Genomic DNA, 18,913 nt, shown 5'->3' on the forward strand with positions numbered 1-18,913 from the left:
TTTATTAATTATGGCTAAATAAAAAGGCCATAAGAAATTGATTTACTATCAACACTAGAAAAGACCAGTGCAATCCTTATCACTATGATAAGGCATATCTAATCTGACTGCATCATAGTTACATTACATAGAAATTGTCAGTTTTGCTCTTATTTGCATAGATTAGACCATTACCAAGAAGACAAATAGAGAGAGAGAGAGAGACAGGAAACAAGTGCAACTTCTCACCAACGTGTTTTCACAAGCTGATTTGAATTACAGGTTTACAAGTTTAAGACACTTATTAAACACGTACAATCACTTTTTAAAAGAAGTTCTGAAGAAAATACACAAAAAATGTTAACTCCACAGTTTCAGCTGAAGAGTTAGCTCCTGTACAAGCAGCGTGGGTCAAATGGTCACTTTCTGTGCCGTGATTCCTATTATTCTGTGTTCGTAACAGAAACTGCTGACAAAAGGTCATACCAAATCGTTGTCTTCTTTTTCAGTCGTCAATGGCTTGCATTCCACTTTTGTGTCTCATATTCTTATTACAAACATGTGGCTTGTTTAGATTAGCTGCATAAGTCATTTATTTTCTAAAATGTGAGTAATGTTGCCCCTACCAGTTAGACATCTGAAAAGCTAAGGGTTTCTTCAATATCAGCAACAATCAGCATTTAACACATTTTAACATATTTCAAGACAAGTCACCAAGGTCCAGTCAAAAACATGGGCCTGGTCAAAGAAACAGATTTTAAGAATATTCAGAGGAGATTATGTCAATGACAAAACAAGAGTCCGAGATGGCTGAATGTACAATAATACATAGAAGGGAAAGGATTTAAGATTAGATTAGATTAGATTAGATTACTTACAGTGTGGAAACAGGCCCTTCGGCCCAACAAGTCCACACTGCCCCGCCGAAGCGCAACCCACCCATACCCCTACATCTAGCCCTTACCTAACACTATGGGCAATGTAGCATGGCCAATTCACCTGACCTGTCTTGAAGACTGCAAAAGGAATTTAAATGTAGAAATGTGTATTTTAAACTCCATGTTTTGAGTGCTGGAAGCTAATGTTGGCCAATGAGGAACTATGGAAAAGAAGGTGGAATGGTATTTGGGCAGATTTCGACAAGTGGAAATTGATATTGGATGGACTGTCAGCCAGAAATGTATTGATGTAGCAGTTCTAGAGGTAATGGTGCCTCAGGATTTCAGCAGCGAGGCTGGAGTAGAAGTAAAAGGAGATAATTTTTTTAAGAGGCAGAAGCTGGTGGTCGTTGTAGGGGACAAGGTATAAGAGACAATCAGAAAGTCAAGAAGATTGCAGACAGTTTAGTTTAGCCCAAGACAGAAGTCAGAAGAGGAACAGAATAGGTGCTGAGCATAACTATTTTGTAGTAAGGCTGAAGATGACATCACTCTTCCCACTGTACAGGAGAGAAAATAACAAATGATCCAGGACTGAAGGCCAAAAACAGAATCACATCCAACATTGGATGTTTTGGTTTAGGTTTCGCCAGTCCCCGTTACAGTGTGTACTCTGTCTAATACAAAAAAAAAGGAAGAAACACGCTGTTCGATATGATCAGCCAATTATGTTAAAATCTGGAGCTCTGGTTGGCCTGGCTGGGTAGAGAGGATGTATGCAGTATTGTGGCTGTGCTGCCAGAGGCTGAGGGCTTCCTGGGGAAACCTGGAGAGCTGGTAAGGGAATTAGAAATCAGGATCAAATCTTTAGCACTTCAGGAGTCGTTACCTCCTGTCCTTCCTTTGTTGCCTCTAACTGACAGCTTTGACCTCCTCTACCCTCACCACCACCCTCATTTCCAAATTAATTGAAGTCATAGCAGCAATTGTGTCACTGAGTTTTGTGTCTTTGAACAAAGATAAGTAAGACACAGGAACAAGCCCTTTTAGCCCACCAAGACTGCATCAACACATGATGCCTTTCCAAACTAAAATGTTTTTGCCTCGACGTGGTTTATACCTCTTTATTCCCTGCCTATTCATGTATCCATCAAGATGTCCCTTAAACATTGCAACTGTGTCCATCAAAACCACCTCCTCTGGCAGTACATTTCAGGCACTTACCACCCTCGGTGTAAAAACAAAATTCCTTTCACGTCTCTGTTAAACCTACCCCCTTTTTTCCTTAAACCTATGTCCCCTAGTAATTGACATTTTTACCCTGGGAATTTGGAGTACAAATCAGGCCACTTCTTAAAGATCTTATTTCTGGATGTTAGAATTTATAACAGGGAGAAACAAGTGCATTCCTGATTTTTGACCAAAACTATCCCATTACCAGGCAGTTAAATTCAAGGCTATTTCAGAAAACTGAACTGGACACCAGAAATTCCTTGCCTTTATGATTTGAGTATTTGTGTCTTTCCTGTTTGTGTGAAAATTGACATCTCTCCTTATTGTGCCTTTCCTTTGTTCCATGTTTCTCTGATTAGTGTACAGTGCCTCTTGTAATTACTTCACTACTGTCTGAAGGTCTGGACTTAGCTCCAACACAGATAGGCATTCTTTGCTGCTTCTTATTTCTAATTGCATGGACCTCTAATCCAGCAAGGAGTCAACATCTTCAAGAAGGAGGAGAGGGAAGAAAATTCCCATGGATATTGTGATAGTGTTACCAAAATGGCAATTGTTAGGGACTAGGCCAGACCACTCAAAACATTCTTAAGCAGGCAGCCCAGAGCATAACTTTGCAATTTGTTTTGATAAGTGTACAGTGAAAATTACCTGGATTAAGTTAGCGAGGTTGATGATCAGGTTTAAAACATACAAAAAAATGAATTCACAAAATTATACAATAAAACATGAAGAACAGAATAAAGAACCCGTACAGAACTCAGTCCATCCAAACTAGACTTAAGTATACTGTTCCAAATATACACAACAGCCCTGATAAGCAAACCCCCTTTAAAATACAGTACAAAAAGGGGTCAGATGCTTACAGGTTGAAGTTAGAAGGGGAGAGAGAGAGAGAGAGATTCCACACGGCTTTGTGGTGAACTCCCAACCAGTTCTGCACTGAATTAAAGTGCTCAGCTACACAGCTGACCATTCCCCTTTCAATCTACAGGTCATTTCTAAAAAAGTGTGATCACTTTGGCCTGAAGTCTCATCTGTTTACATATATATGAAAAGCCTCCAAAACTCTTCACATATCTGTACCAAACCAGACTGTCAGAGCCTGGCCCGGGTTATTACCCCTCTGATAAAAATCAAAGACAGAGTCTCCTTGAGCCAAGGAACAGCTTTTAGAAAAAAAGGATAGCTTTGTGATACCTCCTCCCTTAAAAAAAAATGAACCAAAGGATGGCTTCATTTTGTAACCTTCCAGAAACCTGGTTAGTCGTCTAAAGCACACACATACACTATACTAACTATAAACACGCAAATATGCAAGTTCAGGCCACGGTACACGCACCATCAAACGCCTCCATCTCTCATTCGAGTCTCGATAAAGCATTGGCAATCATGTTTTCGTGACCTGCCACATGCACAATTGTCAAATTGAATGGCTGCAACAACAGTCTGGCCATTTTTGTCCTTCAAGTTTTCCACAAATGCCAATGGGTTGTGATCAGTGTATACGATTGTCTCAGATACATTGCTGGTAATATAAACACTGAAATGTTGTTACACCAACACCAAGCTTAAAGTCTCTTTTGCCACCGCTGAATATTTCTGTTGATGAACATTCAACTTCCTGGAAAAATACCCAATGGGTCTTTCTATTCCTTCATCATCCTCCTGCAGGAGCATCACACCGACAGTCACATCACTGGCATCGATAGCCACCTTGAAAGACTTTGTGTAATCTGGTGTGGCTAATACTCGGGTAGTGGTTAACACAGTTTTTAGGCTGTCAGATGCCTTTGACAGTCCACTGAAACTTCTTGCCCTTTTTTAACAATTCAGTGATTGGAGCAGCCATACTGCTAAAGTTTGGCACAACCATTTGGTAAAATCCATTCAATCTCAGGAACCGTAGTGCTGCTTTTTTCACCAACGGTGTGGGAAATTCCCAAATTACATCCCGTGGGGCCATTGGTCCATGTCCAATAACATGGTCTAGGAAGGTGACTTGGGCTTTGGCAAATTCACTTCGAGTTAGGTTTACCACCAAGCCTACCTTCCGAAGTCGATAGAACAAGTCCGGAAAATGCCGTAAGTGTTCCTTCCACAAGTGACTAAAAATCACCAGGTCATCAATATCACCACATAGTTGGGTAATCCAGCAATGACCTTATTAGTCAGTCCCTGAAATGTGGCTGCAGCATTTTTCACACCAAATGACATGATTTTGAACCGATATAGTCCATTTGGCATTACAAAAGCCAAAAGTGCCTTTGCTCTCTCTGTCAGAGGTACTTGCCACTTAGCCTCTGAGCAAGTCCAACTTAGAAATGTAAGTCGCTTGTCCCACTTTTTCAACACAGTCCTCCAACCGTAGAATTGGATATGCATCAGTCTTTGTAACAGCGCTGACTTCGCGAAAGTCCACACATAATTATTGTGTACCATCTGGCTTTGGCACCATGACTATAGGTGAGCTCCAGTCACTGTAACTCACTTCGATTATGCCATCTTGGAGCAAGCGTTCTATCTCCTTCTGAACCTGTGCCAACTTTAGAGGGTTATGCTTAATTGGAACAGCATCTCCTATATCTACATCATGCACAATTAGGTTAGTACTTCCCAGTTTATTTCCTCATATCTCCCCATGTGAAAGTAATAACTCTTTCAGGTCTTTCAATTTTCTTGTGGAAGGTAATTCAATAACTTATCCCAATTTTTGACAACTTCCTCATTGTCCAATTTGATTTGAGGAATGTCCAATTCAGAATCCTCTGAACTTGGTTCTTTCTTCAGTGCTGTAATCATTAAAACCTTCTCCTCTTGCTTTCCTTCTCTATCAAAATACCTGTTGAGCATATTCACATGACACACTGTGAGAGATTTCTTCCTGTCTGGAGTCCTTACCAAGTAGTTCACCCCACTCAATTTCCTCTCGATTTGATAAGGTCCACTAAACCTGGCTTTTAAAGATTCACTTTTACTCGAAGTAACACCAATACCTTATCCCCAGTTGCAAAATTGAAAATTTGTGATTTCTTATCTGCTTCCTGTTTCACTGTAAGCTGTGATACTCTATGCTGTCTAGCCAAATCTCCAGCTCTATTTAATCGTTCTCTAAAATTTGACACATAGTCCAAATGGGTGGTCTCTGAATTCTTACTTATTAATTCCTCCTTAATCTATTTTAACGGTCCTCTTACTTCCTTCCAAAAATTAATTCAAATGGACTGCATTTGGTTGATTCATTTGGTGCATCTCTAATCACAAAAAGTACAAACCAAACTCCCTTATCCCAATCATCTAGATAATCCTGACCATAAGCCCTCAACATTGTCTTTAGTGTTTGATGCCTAGCACTAGCACTCCCTGCGATTCTGGATGGTATGCAGTAGGTTTGAATTGCTTTACTCCCAAGTTATCTATAACCTCCTTGAATAGCTTGGATGTGAAGTTTGATCCTTGATCTGACTGGATCTCTATTGGCAGTCCGTATCTAGTAAAACTTTAAGTAATTCTTCTTCAACCTTTTTAGCTGTGATGTTGTGTAATGAGATTGTCTCTGGAAATCTAGTCAACACATCCATTATTGTTAATAAATACTTATTCCCACTTTTGTTCAAGGTAGGGGACTTACGCAATCAATCAAGACTCTTGTGAAAGGTTCCTCAAATGCTGGAATAGGTATTTAAAGGTGTAGGTTTTATTACTGTCTATGGTTTTCTGATTAGCTGACATGTATGGCACGTCTAGCAAAATTCAACTACATCTTTGTGTAATCCAGGCCAGTAAAAATGTCTTTGTATTTTAGCCTGTATTTTCCTCCCCCTAAATGACCTACAAATAGTAGCTCATATGCCACTCATAGTATCTCCTTTCTATACCCTACTGGCAAAACAATTTGATGAATCTCTGTCCACTTCTCATCTGCTTAAATGCGTGATGGTCTCCATTTCCTCATTAAGACATCATTTGTTAAGTAACAACACACAAGGATGCATTCACTTTCATTTTCTGTAAATACCTTTTGATATAACTGTTTTAAGTTCTCATCTTTCTGCTGTAATTTAATCAGCTTAGCAGAGCCAAAGATACTTACATGTTTACCTATTTGCTCCTTCACTGCTCCACTTATCTGATTGAAGAGTGTTTCGGATAACACTATGAAAGCTTCCTTATCTGTGCCTTTTGATCTCTCCTGCTTCAACTTGTGCCTCTGTGATCTTGCGATCACACACTCAGGGAAAATTCCTGGATAAACATTCTTCATGTCTTCAGTTCCCGGTGTCTCCACTGGCTTTTCAACTAGATTAGGCAGCCCACCTACCAGTGGGCCAGCTGTATAATTTGCAAGGACAAATTGAATTCCTGGAGTTGAGAGTTTGTCCAGTACTCCTACCACAAATTCTCCACTCTTTTCTGGACTGTCGAGCCTCACTTTACATAATTGAGCACTTTTTGTCTCACCATGAATTCCTGTTACCAGTACCTTTTCTGGCAATAATCCCTAATCCTTCAGCATTACAGACTGAGAGGATCCTGTATCCCTTAATATTGTAACCTCCTTACTACCACTCCTGACCTATGTGAATATACTTTACCCTTGCATGTATATTTTTAAGCAGACATGGCTCATCCCCTTAATCAACCTCTGAACATCTTGTACACTCTGAAGCAGTTGTCTAACTTCCCTTGTGCTTTTTGTTACTAATCTAAACTTCCAGGCTTGTCTCGTTTTCCTACATCTGGCATTCTCCTCGCTCACCAACACTGTGATTTTGTGTCCCATTTTATTACAATGAAAACACTGGAGCTTTTTAACTTCTTTGACCCCTTCAAGGGTTCCTTTTTTACCCTGTGGTAAGTTCTCCTTATAATCGTCAGTGAGATCTACCTTTCCCTTTCCACATAAGGATTTCTCTTTTCCTCAATTCTATCCCTCATGGACTGAAATTGATTCTGGAAGCCAAACTGTGTTTCATGGACCAGCGCATAACCATCAGCCCCTTCAGCTGCTAACCTTGCTGTTTTAACTCTCTTCTCTTCCACATGAGTTCACACTACTTTCTCGCTAAGGTTACCTTCAGCCTTTATCTCCAGCCTTTTAAGCTGACTTTCCTTCTTAAGTGTCAGTTTTTGACATTCAAAAGCTCTTTCTTTTTCTTTCTCTACTCTCTCTTTTTCTCTCTGTTCTGCTGCTTTTTCCCTCTCTTCTGCTTTTAATTGTAACTCAAACTGTTTTATTTCTGCTGCCCTTTCATTATCTCTTGCCTCTAACTCAAGCTGCTTCATTTGCAGTTGAATTCTTGCCATCTCCATAGATTCTGATGATTTCTCCAGCAAGTTTAAATGCTGAGCTATTGCTGTAATTATCTCTCCTTTCCTCACAGAAGCAGGCAGTTCCAATTCCATCTTTTCTGCTAATTCCTGCAGCTTGGTCTTATTCACTTTTTACAAACCTTCCAAAGTCACCACATCCACTTCCAGAAAACTACTGGCGACTGAAAAGGCCATTACCCCAAGCTTTGTCTCCCCAACCAAACCAACACCCGAAATAAAGACACTAACACCTATCACTCGCTGTTTAAAATCCCACAAAGAGCCCCCAGCCTGTTATGGACTAGGCCAGACCAAATCAAAGCATTCTTAAGCAGACAACCCAAATCATAACTTTGCAATTTGTTTCGGTAAGTGTACAGTGAAAATTACTCAAAGTCAGCGAGGTTGACAATCAAGTTTAAAACAGACAAAAACGTTATTCACAAAATGACACAATGAAACATCAATAACAGAATAAAGAACCCCCTACACAACTCAGTCTGTTCAAACTAGACTTAAGTATGCTGTTCCGAATATACACATCAGTCCCAATAAGCAAACCCCCTTTAAAACACAGTACAAAAAAGGGTCAGATGCTTACTGGTTGAAGTTAGGAGGGCATAGAGAGAGAGTTTGTTTCCATACAGTTCACTGTTGAACTCCCAACCAGGTCTGGACTGAACTAAACTGCTCAGCTATGGAGCTGACCACTCCCCTTTCATTCTACAGGTCACTTCTAAAACATGACCACTTTGACCTGAAGTTTCATCTGTTTACATATAAACAAAAGGCCTCTCAAAATCCTTTACATCTCTGTACCAAACCAGACTGATTGGAGCCCAGCCCGGTTTATTACCCCTCTGAAAAAAAAAAGGACAGAGTCTCCTTGAGCCAAGGGACAGCTTTTAGAAAATAAAAGGAACTAGCTTCGTGACACAATGCTGCTGAGCCAATATTCTGCTTTAGTTTTCACGGAAGAAGCCAACAAAGAGGAAATGACAAAAGTGGCAAAGGGATATCATTGCTCATAATATGGAAAGAAAGGGGAAAAAATGCAAACAAGTCAAACCTAAGTCTAAACTCTGTATGTATAACACTCATGGATACTCATATAAACTAAGGAGGAGGTAGCAGACACATAGTAGCCATACATAAAAGTTCAATTGAAAAACATGGAAGCTCAAAGAAGTTATCCAGACAGCAGGATATGTATCTTAGGTGTCTACGGGAAGTAAACGTGGAAATTTTAAAGATTCTAGTTACAACAATGTTTCGATTCTTCTGGGTCACAAATGTTATATTTTTGTTCTAAAAAGGGAAGAGTGATAAACCTGGTAACTAAAACCAGTCAGCCTGTGGGAAAAGCTCTAGTAGTCATAAGCCAAGAGAAATTAATTTTAATTTGAAAAAAATTAGTTCAAAGATTACAGTTCAAAACAAATCATCCTATCCATTGTGATTCAGCTCTTTGAAAAAATAACGGAGCTTGTTACTAAAGGTAATGCAATTGAACTTTGTATAATAATCAGAAGGGTGTTGATAGATGACACATTACAATTGGATCAATGAGAAAAACCTAAACCTGAGGAGGTACAGAAGCAGTGAAAGCATGGAAACAAAATTGACTCAGGAACAGAGACAAAAGCAGAAAATAGATGTTTTTCAAACTGGAGATTCTACAGTGCCACTGCTCAGAGACTGACACTGGAGTTTTGGCACTTTATTGATAATACGCATCAAAAAAGTGGTGGCTGACACTTCTTTCTATTATCCAGAAGCTGTGCCCTCCCTCTACTGTTCCCAAATATTCTCATTTGTAGACGTATGTTGTGCTTTACGCAAAGCCATGCCAGCAATTGGCCAGACTGTTTGGGCATGTTGATATAAGAACAATAAGCGTCTGGTTACATTACAGATACAAGATATAGTACAACACTTAGACAATACTAGAAAAAAGATTATACTAAAATAGACCTATGAGTCTGAATTATAAAAAGTCAGCTTTACCATTAGTTAACTGAATCAACTTGTGTTAAAGTGTTAAAGACTTTAATTATCTCTCTAGAGTCAAATCCTTACATCCAGTTGTAATTGCCTTTAAACAGATAGTGCCTAAACTGTCAAAAAATATCCAGCATTTTCGATTTTATGTTTGTTTTCCAAAATCTGCGGTATTATACATCTATTGTAATTGAAATCCCACATCAAACTATTCATTTTAGATATATGGGCTGAATTTTCATCTGTTGGGATATGCCCTTTCAAGGTAAGTTAGTTCATCTATGACCAGCTTTGTGTATTTGTTCACATGAATTACATGATGCTTCCAATGGAGAAGGTACCATTATACAGTGAAAGATGTTACAAAATGTCTTCTCAGTCTTGCTGTCCTCTTATGTACTGAGATTTGAATAGTTCTTGCTGATTTTGAAAAAGAAATGGCTTCAACACTTGGGGAAAAAAAAGGCTAGACATCTGTTTCTTACATTGATGGATCTGTACTTGACTTTGAACTTAACACAAGCATGTTCTGTTCTTTCCTCTCCAGAGAATAATCCATTGTTTGGGCAACTGTGAACATTACTGGTGTTTGGCTGGCTTTCAGCACCAGCTGGTTTCAGCACAGGGAATATTCTGAGGATGAATGACAGTGTCAAGGAGATGTAATAAAAGTTTGTCCCTTTGATGTAACCTTTGGTTTGTTCAAATAAGTTAATAGGATTGTTATATTAATGTAAAATATTTTCCACTGATGCTTCATGGGATGATTGGCTATACAGGACACATGGGAGCACAGAGGTGCCCTGGAAGATTTTGGGGGTGGGGTGCATGAAGGAAACATGGAATGGCATTGCTGACCAATGGTGTTTAAATGGGTTCATAGAGGTTGCACAAGCATTCTTAGAAGGCATGAGCAGATATGGGGTGAGGAAATTGATGCGTGAGGTTGCAGGGGCCTTTTAACACACTTGGAAGCTGGGAGACTTAATTAAAAAACTGAGGAGGGCCTTCTAACCTGCCTATATCTGCACTCACAGTCCTCAAGTAGTCCATCACATCTTGAAACTCTGAAATCATGCACGCATTGGGTGTGCAGATTACAAGGTGCAAGGTCAGCTCTTCCCCAAGGCCGAAAGGGGGATTCAGCTCATGGTTAATATTTGCTAAAAATACAATTACACTTTTTCAGTGCACATCTCAGAACTGATACCTCACAAATACATCCTTTACTTGAATTGTGGTATAGCATGAGTAAATACTGTAAACCTGTTAGCTTAGAAAAATGCAGGATCTTCTGCTGTTTTGACAATCCAAGTTGGTCACCTAGTTTGCATTGAATCTGTGGTGACAATACCATACAGTACAGTAAGTACCAATTTAAATGACTAAATAAACAGCAGTGCACACAAGTCAATGAATGATGGCATACAGTATGTCTAGCCCAAAGCTAGCAGCATTAATGCAGCAGAAACAGCTCCAGAAAGGTGAGGTTCCATTCTGATTGTCAGTGCAAACTCTGTATGCTTTTAAACTCTAATGACATTTCTAGAGTGCACTTCTTTTTGTGTTGTTTGGTTTAAACTTGTCTTCGGATGTCCTGTTTACTAATAACTCTACCATTTGCAGTAAAAAAATATTAATTACAGAGGTAAACAAATTGCATTTCTACAGCACATTTTACAGCAACAGGATATCCCTAATGCACTATGTAGCCAATGAGGTGCAGTCACAGTTGTAAAGTAAAACACAATGCAGCAATTTTTCACACAGCAAGTTCCCACAAACAGAAATGTGATAATGACCAGATAGGTCTGTTCTTTCAATGCTGATTTTAATAGTATAAACATTGTGCCAGGACACCAGGGACAATTCCTCTTTTATTCAAAATAGTGGGATCTAATACTTCCACCCAAGGGGCTAGATAAAAAAATGTGGTGCTGGAAAAGCACAGCTGGTCAGGCAGAATCCAAGGAGCAGGAGAGTCGCCATTTCGAGAATAAGCTCTTCATCAGGAATGTCAGCATCTGCAGTCCTCACTTTCTCCAAGGGTCTAGAAAGGGCCTTGATTTAATTTCCCACCCAAAAAAAAATCTCTGACAGTTCAACATTAACTCTGTATTGACAGCTGGGATTGAGAACAATATACCTGTAAATAGATGTTATTAACCCTATGTAAAAACACAAGAGAACCAAATTAAAGAACTCTGTCCCTTCAGTCTTCCAGACAGTAGATTACTTGTCAAAGACAGGAGATATCTTTTTGCTCAAACTATTTCTCAGCACATTTATTATTGAAAATTTATTATTTATGTATAATTAAACCCGTGGAAATGAATTATTTCACTGCACATAATAAAACCAGGCTTAAAGTAGAAAACAGCACAATTGAAAAAAATAAGCCTTTACAGAAAAAGAGAAACAGCACAATTGAAAAAAATAAGCCTTTACAGAAAAAGAGCCACGATACAAAACCTGAAAAAAAAATTTCAAAAACTTGCAATTTTACAGCATCCTTCATGACATTCCAAAATCTTTCAAAGTAGTGCAAAGAAACCAAAAATGGAAAAGTCGGCATGTGTAATTAACTGGATAACTCTTCCAAACAGTCAGCACAGGCATGGTAGCGAAATGGCCTCATTCTCACGTGCATCACCCAATGATCCCACACTACTGTTCAGTCAAATGACTGAATTTATTTTCCCCATAGTACAGTTTGACCCCCAACATTGACCAAACAAAAGTGAAATTCAACAAAGGCATGGCACCCATGTTGGAGAGTTAACACCAAAATAGATAAGAATGGACAGAAAAAAGATTCGGAAAGTTACGTACATTTTGGTTTGGGTCTCTGGCTCCATAGCAATTTGACATTTGACTGGAAGAACATACTTATCTGTGTTGGATAATATTGCACCATCTGCCGACCGAAGGTCTGAGAAGAGTAGCAGTGGTTAATTTGCCAGCTAAGTTATTCTTTGTGGTCCCAGGCAGAAACCTCCTCCTCCTCTCTCTCTATCTTAATGGTTGTGCAGCCACAAACTACCAACTTTCAGGCTGTTTAAACTTGAGTAGTCAGCCAATGGCAAGTACAGGTACTAAACTTTCTGAATCAGCCTGTAAAAAAATGGGCCATATTCTTTCCTGGATCATAATTGAGTACATTGTATTAGATCCATATGCATTTCTTATGAGTTATGAGCTAAAGTGTTGTCCATACACAACTGGTTCTAGAGGTAAGATTATTGTACTAAATAAGTTAACCATGCAACTAATGTATTGTACTATAAGAGAATTGAATGGATTCATCTAATGGTGGAAAACCCAAGCACAGTTGGGTAGAACAAAGGAATCACTGCTGCTTTCTACACAACTATACAACCCAGTTTCTGCGGAAGTCAAGAACTTTAATCTTCTTTACCTGAATTAAACACACCTATGGGCAATATTTGGTGCAGGCAATAAGGGTCCAGGGTGTCTCTATGACTGGAGAACCATCCTGTGTCACCTCCTTTGGAGAAAGCACACAAGAAAGTGCCTCTCAAAAAACATATAGTCAGTGGTGGGCCTTTCTCAGAATCAGAGATTCTTGTGCATATTTGACCACACCCTCCCTACCCCCATTCAAGAACTACTGCTCAGAGACTGGCAGCTGCCAAGTGCTCATAAGTGTCAGGGGGATCTGTGGCAAATGCCAGTAATGCACCCAGAAAAAGGGCTAGGTTCAAAGAGGGACCCAACCCACACGTGAGTTTCAAAGGGATGATATCAATAGGAGGGGTCACCAATAAGGGGAGAGGAGAAATGCCAGTCAAAAACAAGGGCAGGAGGTGCCCCACAGCAAGTTCAGCAATCAGACACTGGAATGCCTTTGAATAAGGAACACCCAACTGTAAAAGCTCTTCAGGAAATGATTTTCCTACATGACAACAGACCACACCTACACAGTGCCTTTTAATTTGGTATCAGTTGCCTGCTGAATCGGCAGCTAGGTAGGTACGATGCGGAGACTTTCCAGCTCAAAGTTAAATCAAGGCACAAGTTCCCCGGCCTTCACCCATCCCCACACCCCCAAAACCCATCCTCTGTTGTCCTCCAAATCTGCCTCAAGGGAGTATAGTAAAAGGCATCCTATTCCTTTAACAGGTGGTGTCTGGAACAACAAAACCAGAATGCTTGCGCAACAGTATGGTGAACAAATTGACCATCACATGCAAACAAATTTCATGTTTTATATGCCGCACAGTTCTGAGCACACTTAGCAGCACTGGAACAGAAAACATAGCCATAAATCTTGGTCCCTTTAATGGTTGCTGATCTGTTCTTGCTTACCTAAAAAGTTTGAACGGTATCAGAAGTAATGAGACACCGCAAATATGAACATCATTCCCAAAGAATGTGTAGACTCTCCTATGAATAACAGTGTGGCAGTGAGGAGGAAAAGGCTGATCTGCTGGGACAGGGCTTAACACAGAAATATTACAGAGTTTTTGGTTTTGCCACTTGGAGCAGAGAAAAGTTGTAAATCTGTTTGTGCTGTTTCTCCCTCCAAATATTGCCTGACTTGTGAGTATTTCCTCCATTTTCTCTCTTATTTCTGATTGCCATATCTGCAGTGTTTTGCTTTCAACTGACTGCATACAGTTACAACAGAAATCTAGGTAGTTTTTGTAACCAAGTGAAATGCTGTTAATCACAAATTTTAAAATTAATAGCAGTCCAGTTCAAGTCATGCTTTAAGTAAGCATTTGAGAACATCATAATGAATATTAAATTCAAAGTTATTGGGCATAACAACAAATGGTAAATTTTTTGTAATATCTAAACCAAACTCAACTTTACCACAACTGATAAACAATTTTGCACGTCACAAGTACAGCATTAGACTCAGGCATGGCCCTTAAAATTGGAGTTGAATTTTATCAGAAATCAGCAAAGTGTCATACAGTCATACAGATGCACAGCACCGAAACAGACCTTTCGTTCCAACTCATCCTTGCTGATCAGATATCCTAAATTAATCTAGTCCCATTTGCCAGCTTATATCCCTCTAAGCCCTTCTTATTCATATACCTATCCAGATGCCTTTTAAATGTTGTAATTGTACCAGCCTCCACAACCACCTCTGGCAGCTCATTCCATGCACACCAACCACTGCTTGAAAAAGTTACCTCTTAGGTCCATTTTAAATCTTTCCCCTCTCACTTTAAAACCCATGCTTTCTAGTTTTGGACTCCCCTAGCCTGGGGAAAAGACTTTGAGTATTCACCCTATCCATGCCCCTCATGATTTTATAAACTTCTATAAGATCACCGCTCAGCCTCCAACATTCCAGGGAAAATACCCCCAGCCTATCCCAACTCCTACATTCAATGCACTGACCAATAAAGGCAAGTATACCAAATGCCTTCTTCAACTGACTTGCTGGAATTTGCTGTCATGAGAATGGTCAGGCAGGTTGTGGTAATATGTGAAATCACAAGCAGAAAGTTCTGAAGATTCAGAATCTTTCATGAAGATTATTAAGACTTTCAATCTATTGCCCTTGAGGAAGTTAGAATCAATGGCATCTATAACCAAACATTGTATTTTTTCTAAGATTTGTACTCTTGCTGTATTAAAGATAAATGCTAGACTTACTGTAGACTTGTCTCTACAAAGAGGAGTAAGGCTTCAACTGTCCATGGTCACCCATCCTATTCAATATCTTCATCGAAGAGATGTTAACTTCCCTGCTGAGACAGCCGATCAGCTGCAAAAAGCAATTCCAAGTCATTAATCTGGAATCGACATTTAAACTGTATCCTTTATGATGGACTTGAAAGGGTCTGTTGTAAGAATTTTTGACAGTATTGCAGAGTTCAGTTTTACAGACGATATTATGTACTCAGACTATCCCATGAATTTATTGTACCCCTAGTCACCATTTTCAACAATGGCTAATCACGGCAGTATGGTGCCTTCACATTGGAGAGAAAAGACACAAAAGCTACTCGAGCATACAGGATCATCTATCTCAATTATTTACTTTAAAAACTATATTGAGCATTATGTAATTAGGTTTAAAGTGGTTATAAAAAGGGACAAAGACAAATCAAAGTTAAACATATTTAGTTGTCAGTTTCAATGGTCTGAGAAGAGATAAAGCATAAGATTGACTTGGAAACTGACAAATAAGCAATAACAGGCTTCAACATTAACTATTTTCAGAAACACATATTAAATAAAATATAAATAAATATACTTGTGGTTTGGATGATTTGGGATATAAAAGGAAATCTTACGAAAGCAGAGGGTATCACTGAATTACTGAATGAGTATTTGGATTTTAGTTTGATTATGGAGATTCCACAGTATATTCTAAAGGCACAGATTCTGGATCCAGACAGTCAAGCCTCATGTCCAACAACTCTACTTTCATCAGTAGGGGAAAGAGGCCAGGACTTGACTCACTCACAGCGGAAATCTGAACTTAACAAATCCTATTTCACCTGATCCCATATTAGAATTATAGATAGAGCTATGCAGCATGGAAACAGACCCTCAGTCCAACTCTTTATTGCCAACCAGCTATCCTAAATTAATCTAGTCCCATTTGCCAGCATTTGGCCCATATCCCTCTAAACCCTTGCTATTCATATAACCATCCAGATGCCTTTTAAATGTTGTAATTGTCCCAGCCTCCCCCACTTCCTCTAGTAGCTCATTTCATACAAGGACCACCTTTTGTGTGAAAAAGTTGTCCCTTAGGTCCCTTTTAAATCCTTTCCCTTTTACCTTAAACCTACGTCCTCTAGTTTTGGACTTCCCACCCTGGGGAAAAGACCTTACGAATCTTTCTTATAGATGTAAATGCATGCAAAGGTCACATAAGGTTTTTGGAACTTTGATACTTTTGAATTATCTAAATTTTTGCACTTTTACTTTTGAGAACAAAAATGCATGCCTGCATAGGAGAGCTAAAAAAAAAAACTATGCTTGCAGTTTCAATAGCTTTTTGTTGATTCATCATTTACCTGACAGCTCCAAGGTATTAAAGGATTAGTTGTTAATGTGGGGCTATGAACACAAATACCTATTTTTATAGAGGATGAATTACTTGAGGTGATTTAACATACTGAAGTCTTTAATAGACACTGTAACTTTGTTTTATTTCACCTGAGCATGGCTTCTAAGGTCTTCCCATGGTGGATACTGCCCGAGTTGACATGAGACAAAAGCTGGTGAATGGGAAACATAGGTTAGCATAAAGTTGGCATTGGGGTTATTTGGTGCCATGCTATAGAGTGACAAGTCAGGTGATATGATTTGGCATCAAGTTATGAGGTGCCATGGAACTGAATAGAGTGCATTAGATAATATTGAGGATTTGAGGGCTCAGTAGGGGTGGTGGATGGGCATGGGGGGTGAGAGCAAAGGGGTGTGAGAGGTAAGGCAAAGAGAGCTTACTATTTAATGTAACCTAGATGAAATCCTAGAGAATTGTTCTACTTTTAACCGGCCTGCTTTGACACCTGACAGCCCATAGCCGCCTCTGATCTCTGGCTAGAGGGCCCACATTCAGGGCATTTCTCATTCTCCTCCTGTCTTTCCTGTTCCCCACTTCACCAGAGACAAGTTCAGGAAGCTGGAAGGCATTACATTGTCTGCTGTGGGAACATAAATCCAGGCTTTCATATCTCTTTTCAGATGAAAAGTTGAGGTTAATGTATGAATAGCGTTATTGGATAAATTACCAGTAGACAGAAAGCAACTACTGAATGTGCTGGCATCATACAATGATAATAAACCATCAAATACAGGTGGGATATCTCCTCAGTTGGAGGCAGGTTGGAGACAGTAGAGGCAGGCTTTGACCTAATCTTTCAAACCTCCTGGTTATATTGGATGGTGAAAGTGAATTAGTGGAGTATTAAATCTGTTCAAAACATGAAAGAGAGATAAAGCTCCATCTAACATGAATGATGGAAAAAGTACCAGAAACCACTGACAACAATAAAGTTAATTCTGATTTGGAGATACCGGTGATGGACTGGGGGGAAAAAGTTAAAAATCACAACACCAGGTTATAGTCCAACAGGTTTAATTGGAAGCATTAGCTTTCGGTGCACTGCTCCTTCATCAGCTGACTGACAACAACCTGATGAAGGAGCGTCGCTCCAAAAACTAGTGCTTCCAATTAAACCTGCTGGACTATAACCTGGTGTTGTGTGATTTTTAAAGCTAATTTTGTTTGAGTTAATAAGGGACAGCCAGCATGGAATTATCAAGAGCAAATAATTTCTGACTAACCTGATAAGTTCTCAGAAATCAGAGTGGAATATTGAACGTATTTCAATGAAGATATATACCTAGATTTTCAAAACAACATTTTTAAAGAATCTCACAACAGATCCATCTGGAAAATGGGAGAAAATGGTATTGAATTGGTTCTGGTAACCCATTAAATACTTTGCTGAAATTTCAGGACAAAGAGTATTGCTGATAAAATAGAGTGCATAGTGAGTTCCCCAGGGATCATCACTAGGATCAGTATCTTTTTTGTTCTTTATAAATGACTTGGACACATGGGTTAGAAGTTTGAATGGAGATGGCTCCAACAGCACACTACCTGCAGGTACCTTGACCTGATTCCAAGGCAGAAAAGGTGTTGCTGGAAAAGCGCAGCAGGTCAGGCAGCATCCAAGGAGCAGGAGAATCGACGTTTCGGGCATGAGTCCTTCTTCAGGAATGAAGAAGGGCTCATGCCCGAAATGTCGATTCTCCTGCTCCTTGGATGCTGCCTGACCTGCTGCGCTTTTCCAGCAACACATTTTCAGCTCTGATCTCCAGCATCTGCAGTCCTCACTTTCTCCTCCTGATTCCATGGCAATCAAGCAACTAACTGCCTGACATCAGGACTCTCACTCTTCCAAGGGATGATATCCTGTCTCTGAGAGCTGACAGCCAATCAAAGAGTTTGCAGCTCCTCATTCCCAGCAGCACCAGCAGGAATGACATCCACTGCTGGGAAAGCACCCTGCCTGGAACATCATCATTTTAGATGCTGCACCATGAACAGGTAAGTGGGGTCAGGACCACTCAGGCAAATCCCAGCAAACAGTTGGAAAGACATTTTTCCCTGAATAGGACTTCTGCATCTGAGCAGGCACATGAGTTGGGAAATTTTCTGGTTTGCCACATCTGCCATTGACGAGGCTCTCCATGGGCCAAAGAGCACTAAGTCAGGAATTCTCTACCCTCAACCCTGGGCATACAATAAGGCAGCATCCAAGGAACAAGAGAATCGACGTTTCGGGCATAAGCCCTTCTTCAGGAATCAGGAAAGTGTGTCCAGCAGGCTAAGAAAAAAGGTAGTGAGGAGGGACTTGGGGGAGGGGCGTTGGAAATGCGATAGGTGGAAGGAGGTCAAGGTGAGGGTGATAGGTCGGAGTGGGGTGGGGGCAGAGAGGTCAGGAAGAAGATTGCAGGTTAGGAAGGCGGTGCTGAGTTCGAGGGATTTGACTGAGACA

At 39.9% G+C, this 18,913-nt stretch overlaps 1 protein-coding gene across 8 annotated transcripts in view; it reads right to left on the minus strand.

Annotated features, from left to right (window-relative positions):
* Positions 1–18,913, minus strand: part of LOC122557344 (serine/threonine-protein kinase PAK 3) — a 248,127-nt gene that overhangs the window by 159,277 nt on the left and 69,937 nt on the right. For 5 of the 8 annotated variants that reach the window (XM_043704955.1, XM_043704954.1, XM_043704962.1 and 2 more), the window contains one exon: positions 15,042–15,153. The exons of the other annotated variants lie outside the window; for them this stretch is intronic. The gene's annotated coding sequence lies outside the window, so the exon portion shown is untranslated. Of the gene's footprint in view, positions 1–15,041; positions 15,154–18,913 lie in introns of those variants that run through there. 8 annotated transcript variants of the gene reach the window in all.

This window comes from Chiloscyllium plagiosum, chromosome 15 (assembly GCF_004010195.1).
Source record: "Chiloscyllium plagiosum isolate BGI_BamShark_2017 chromosome 15, ASM401019v2, whole genome shotgun sequence".
Lineage (NCBI taxonomy): Eukaryota > Metazoa > Chordata > Chondrichthyes > Orectolobiformes > Hemiscylliidae > Chiloscyllium > Chiloscyllium plagiosum.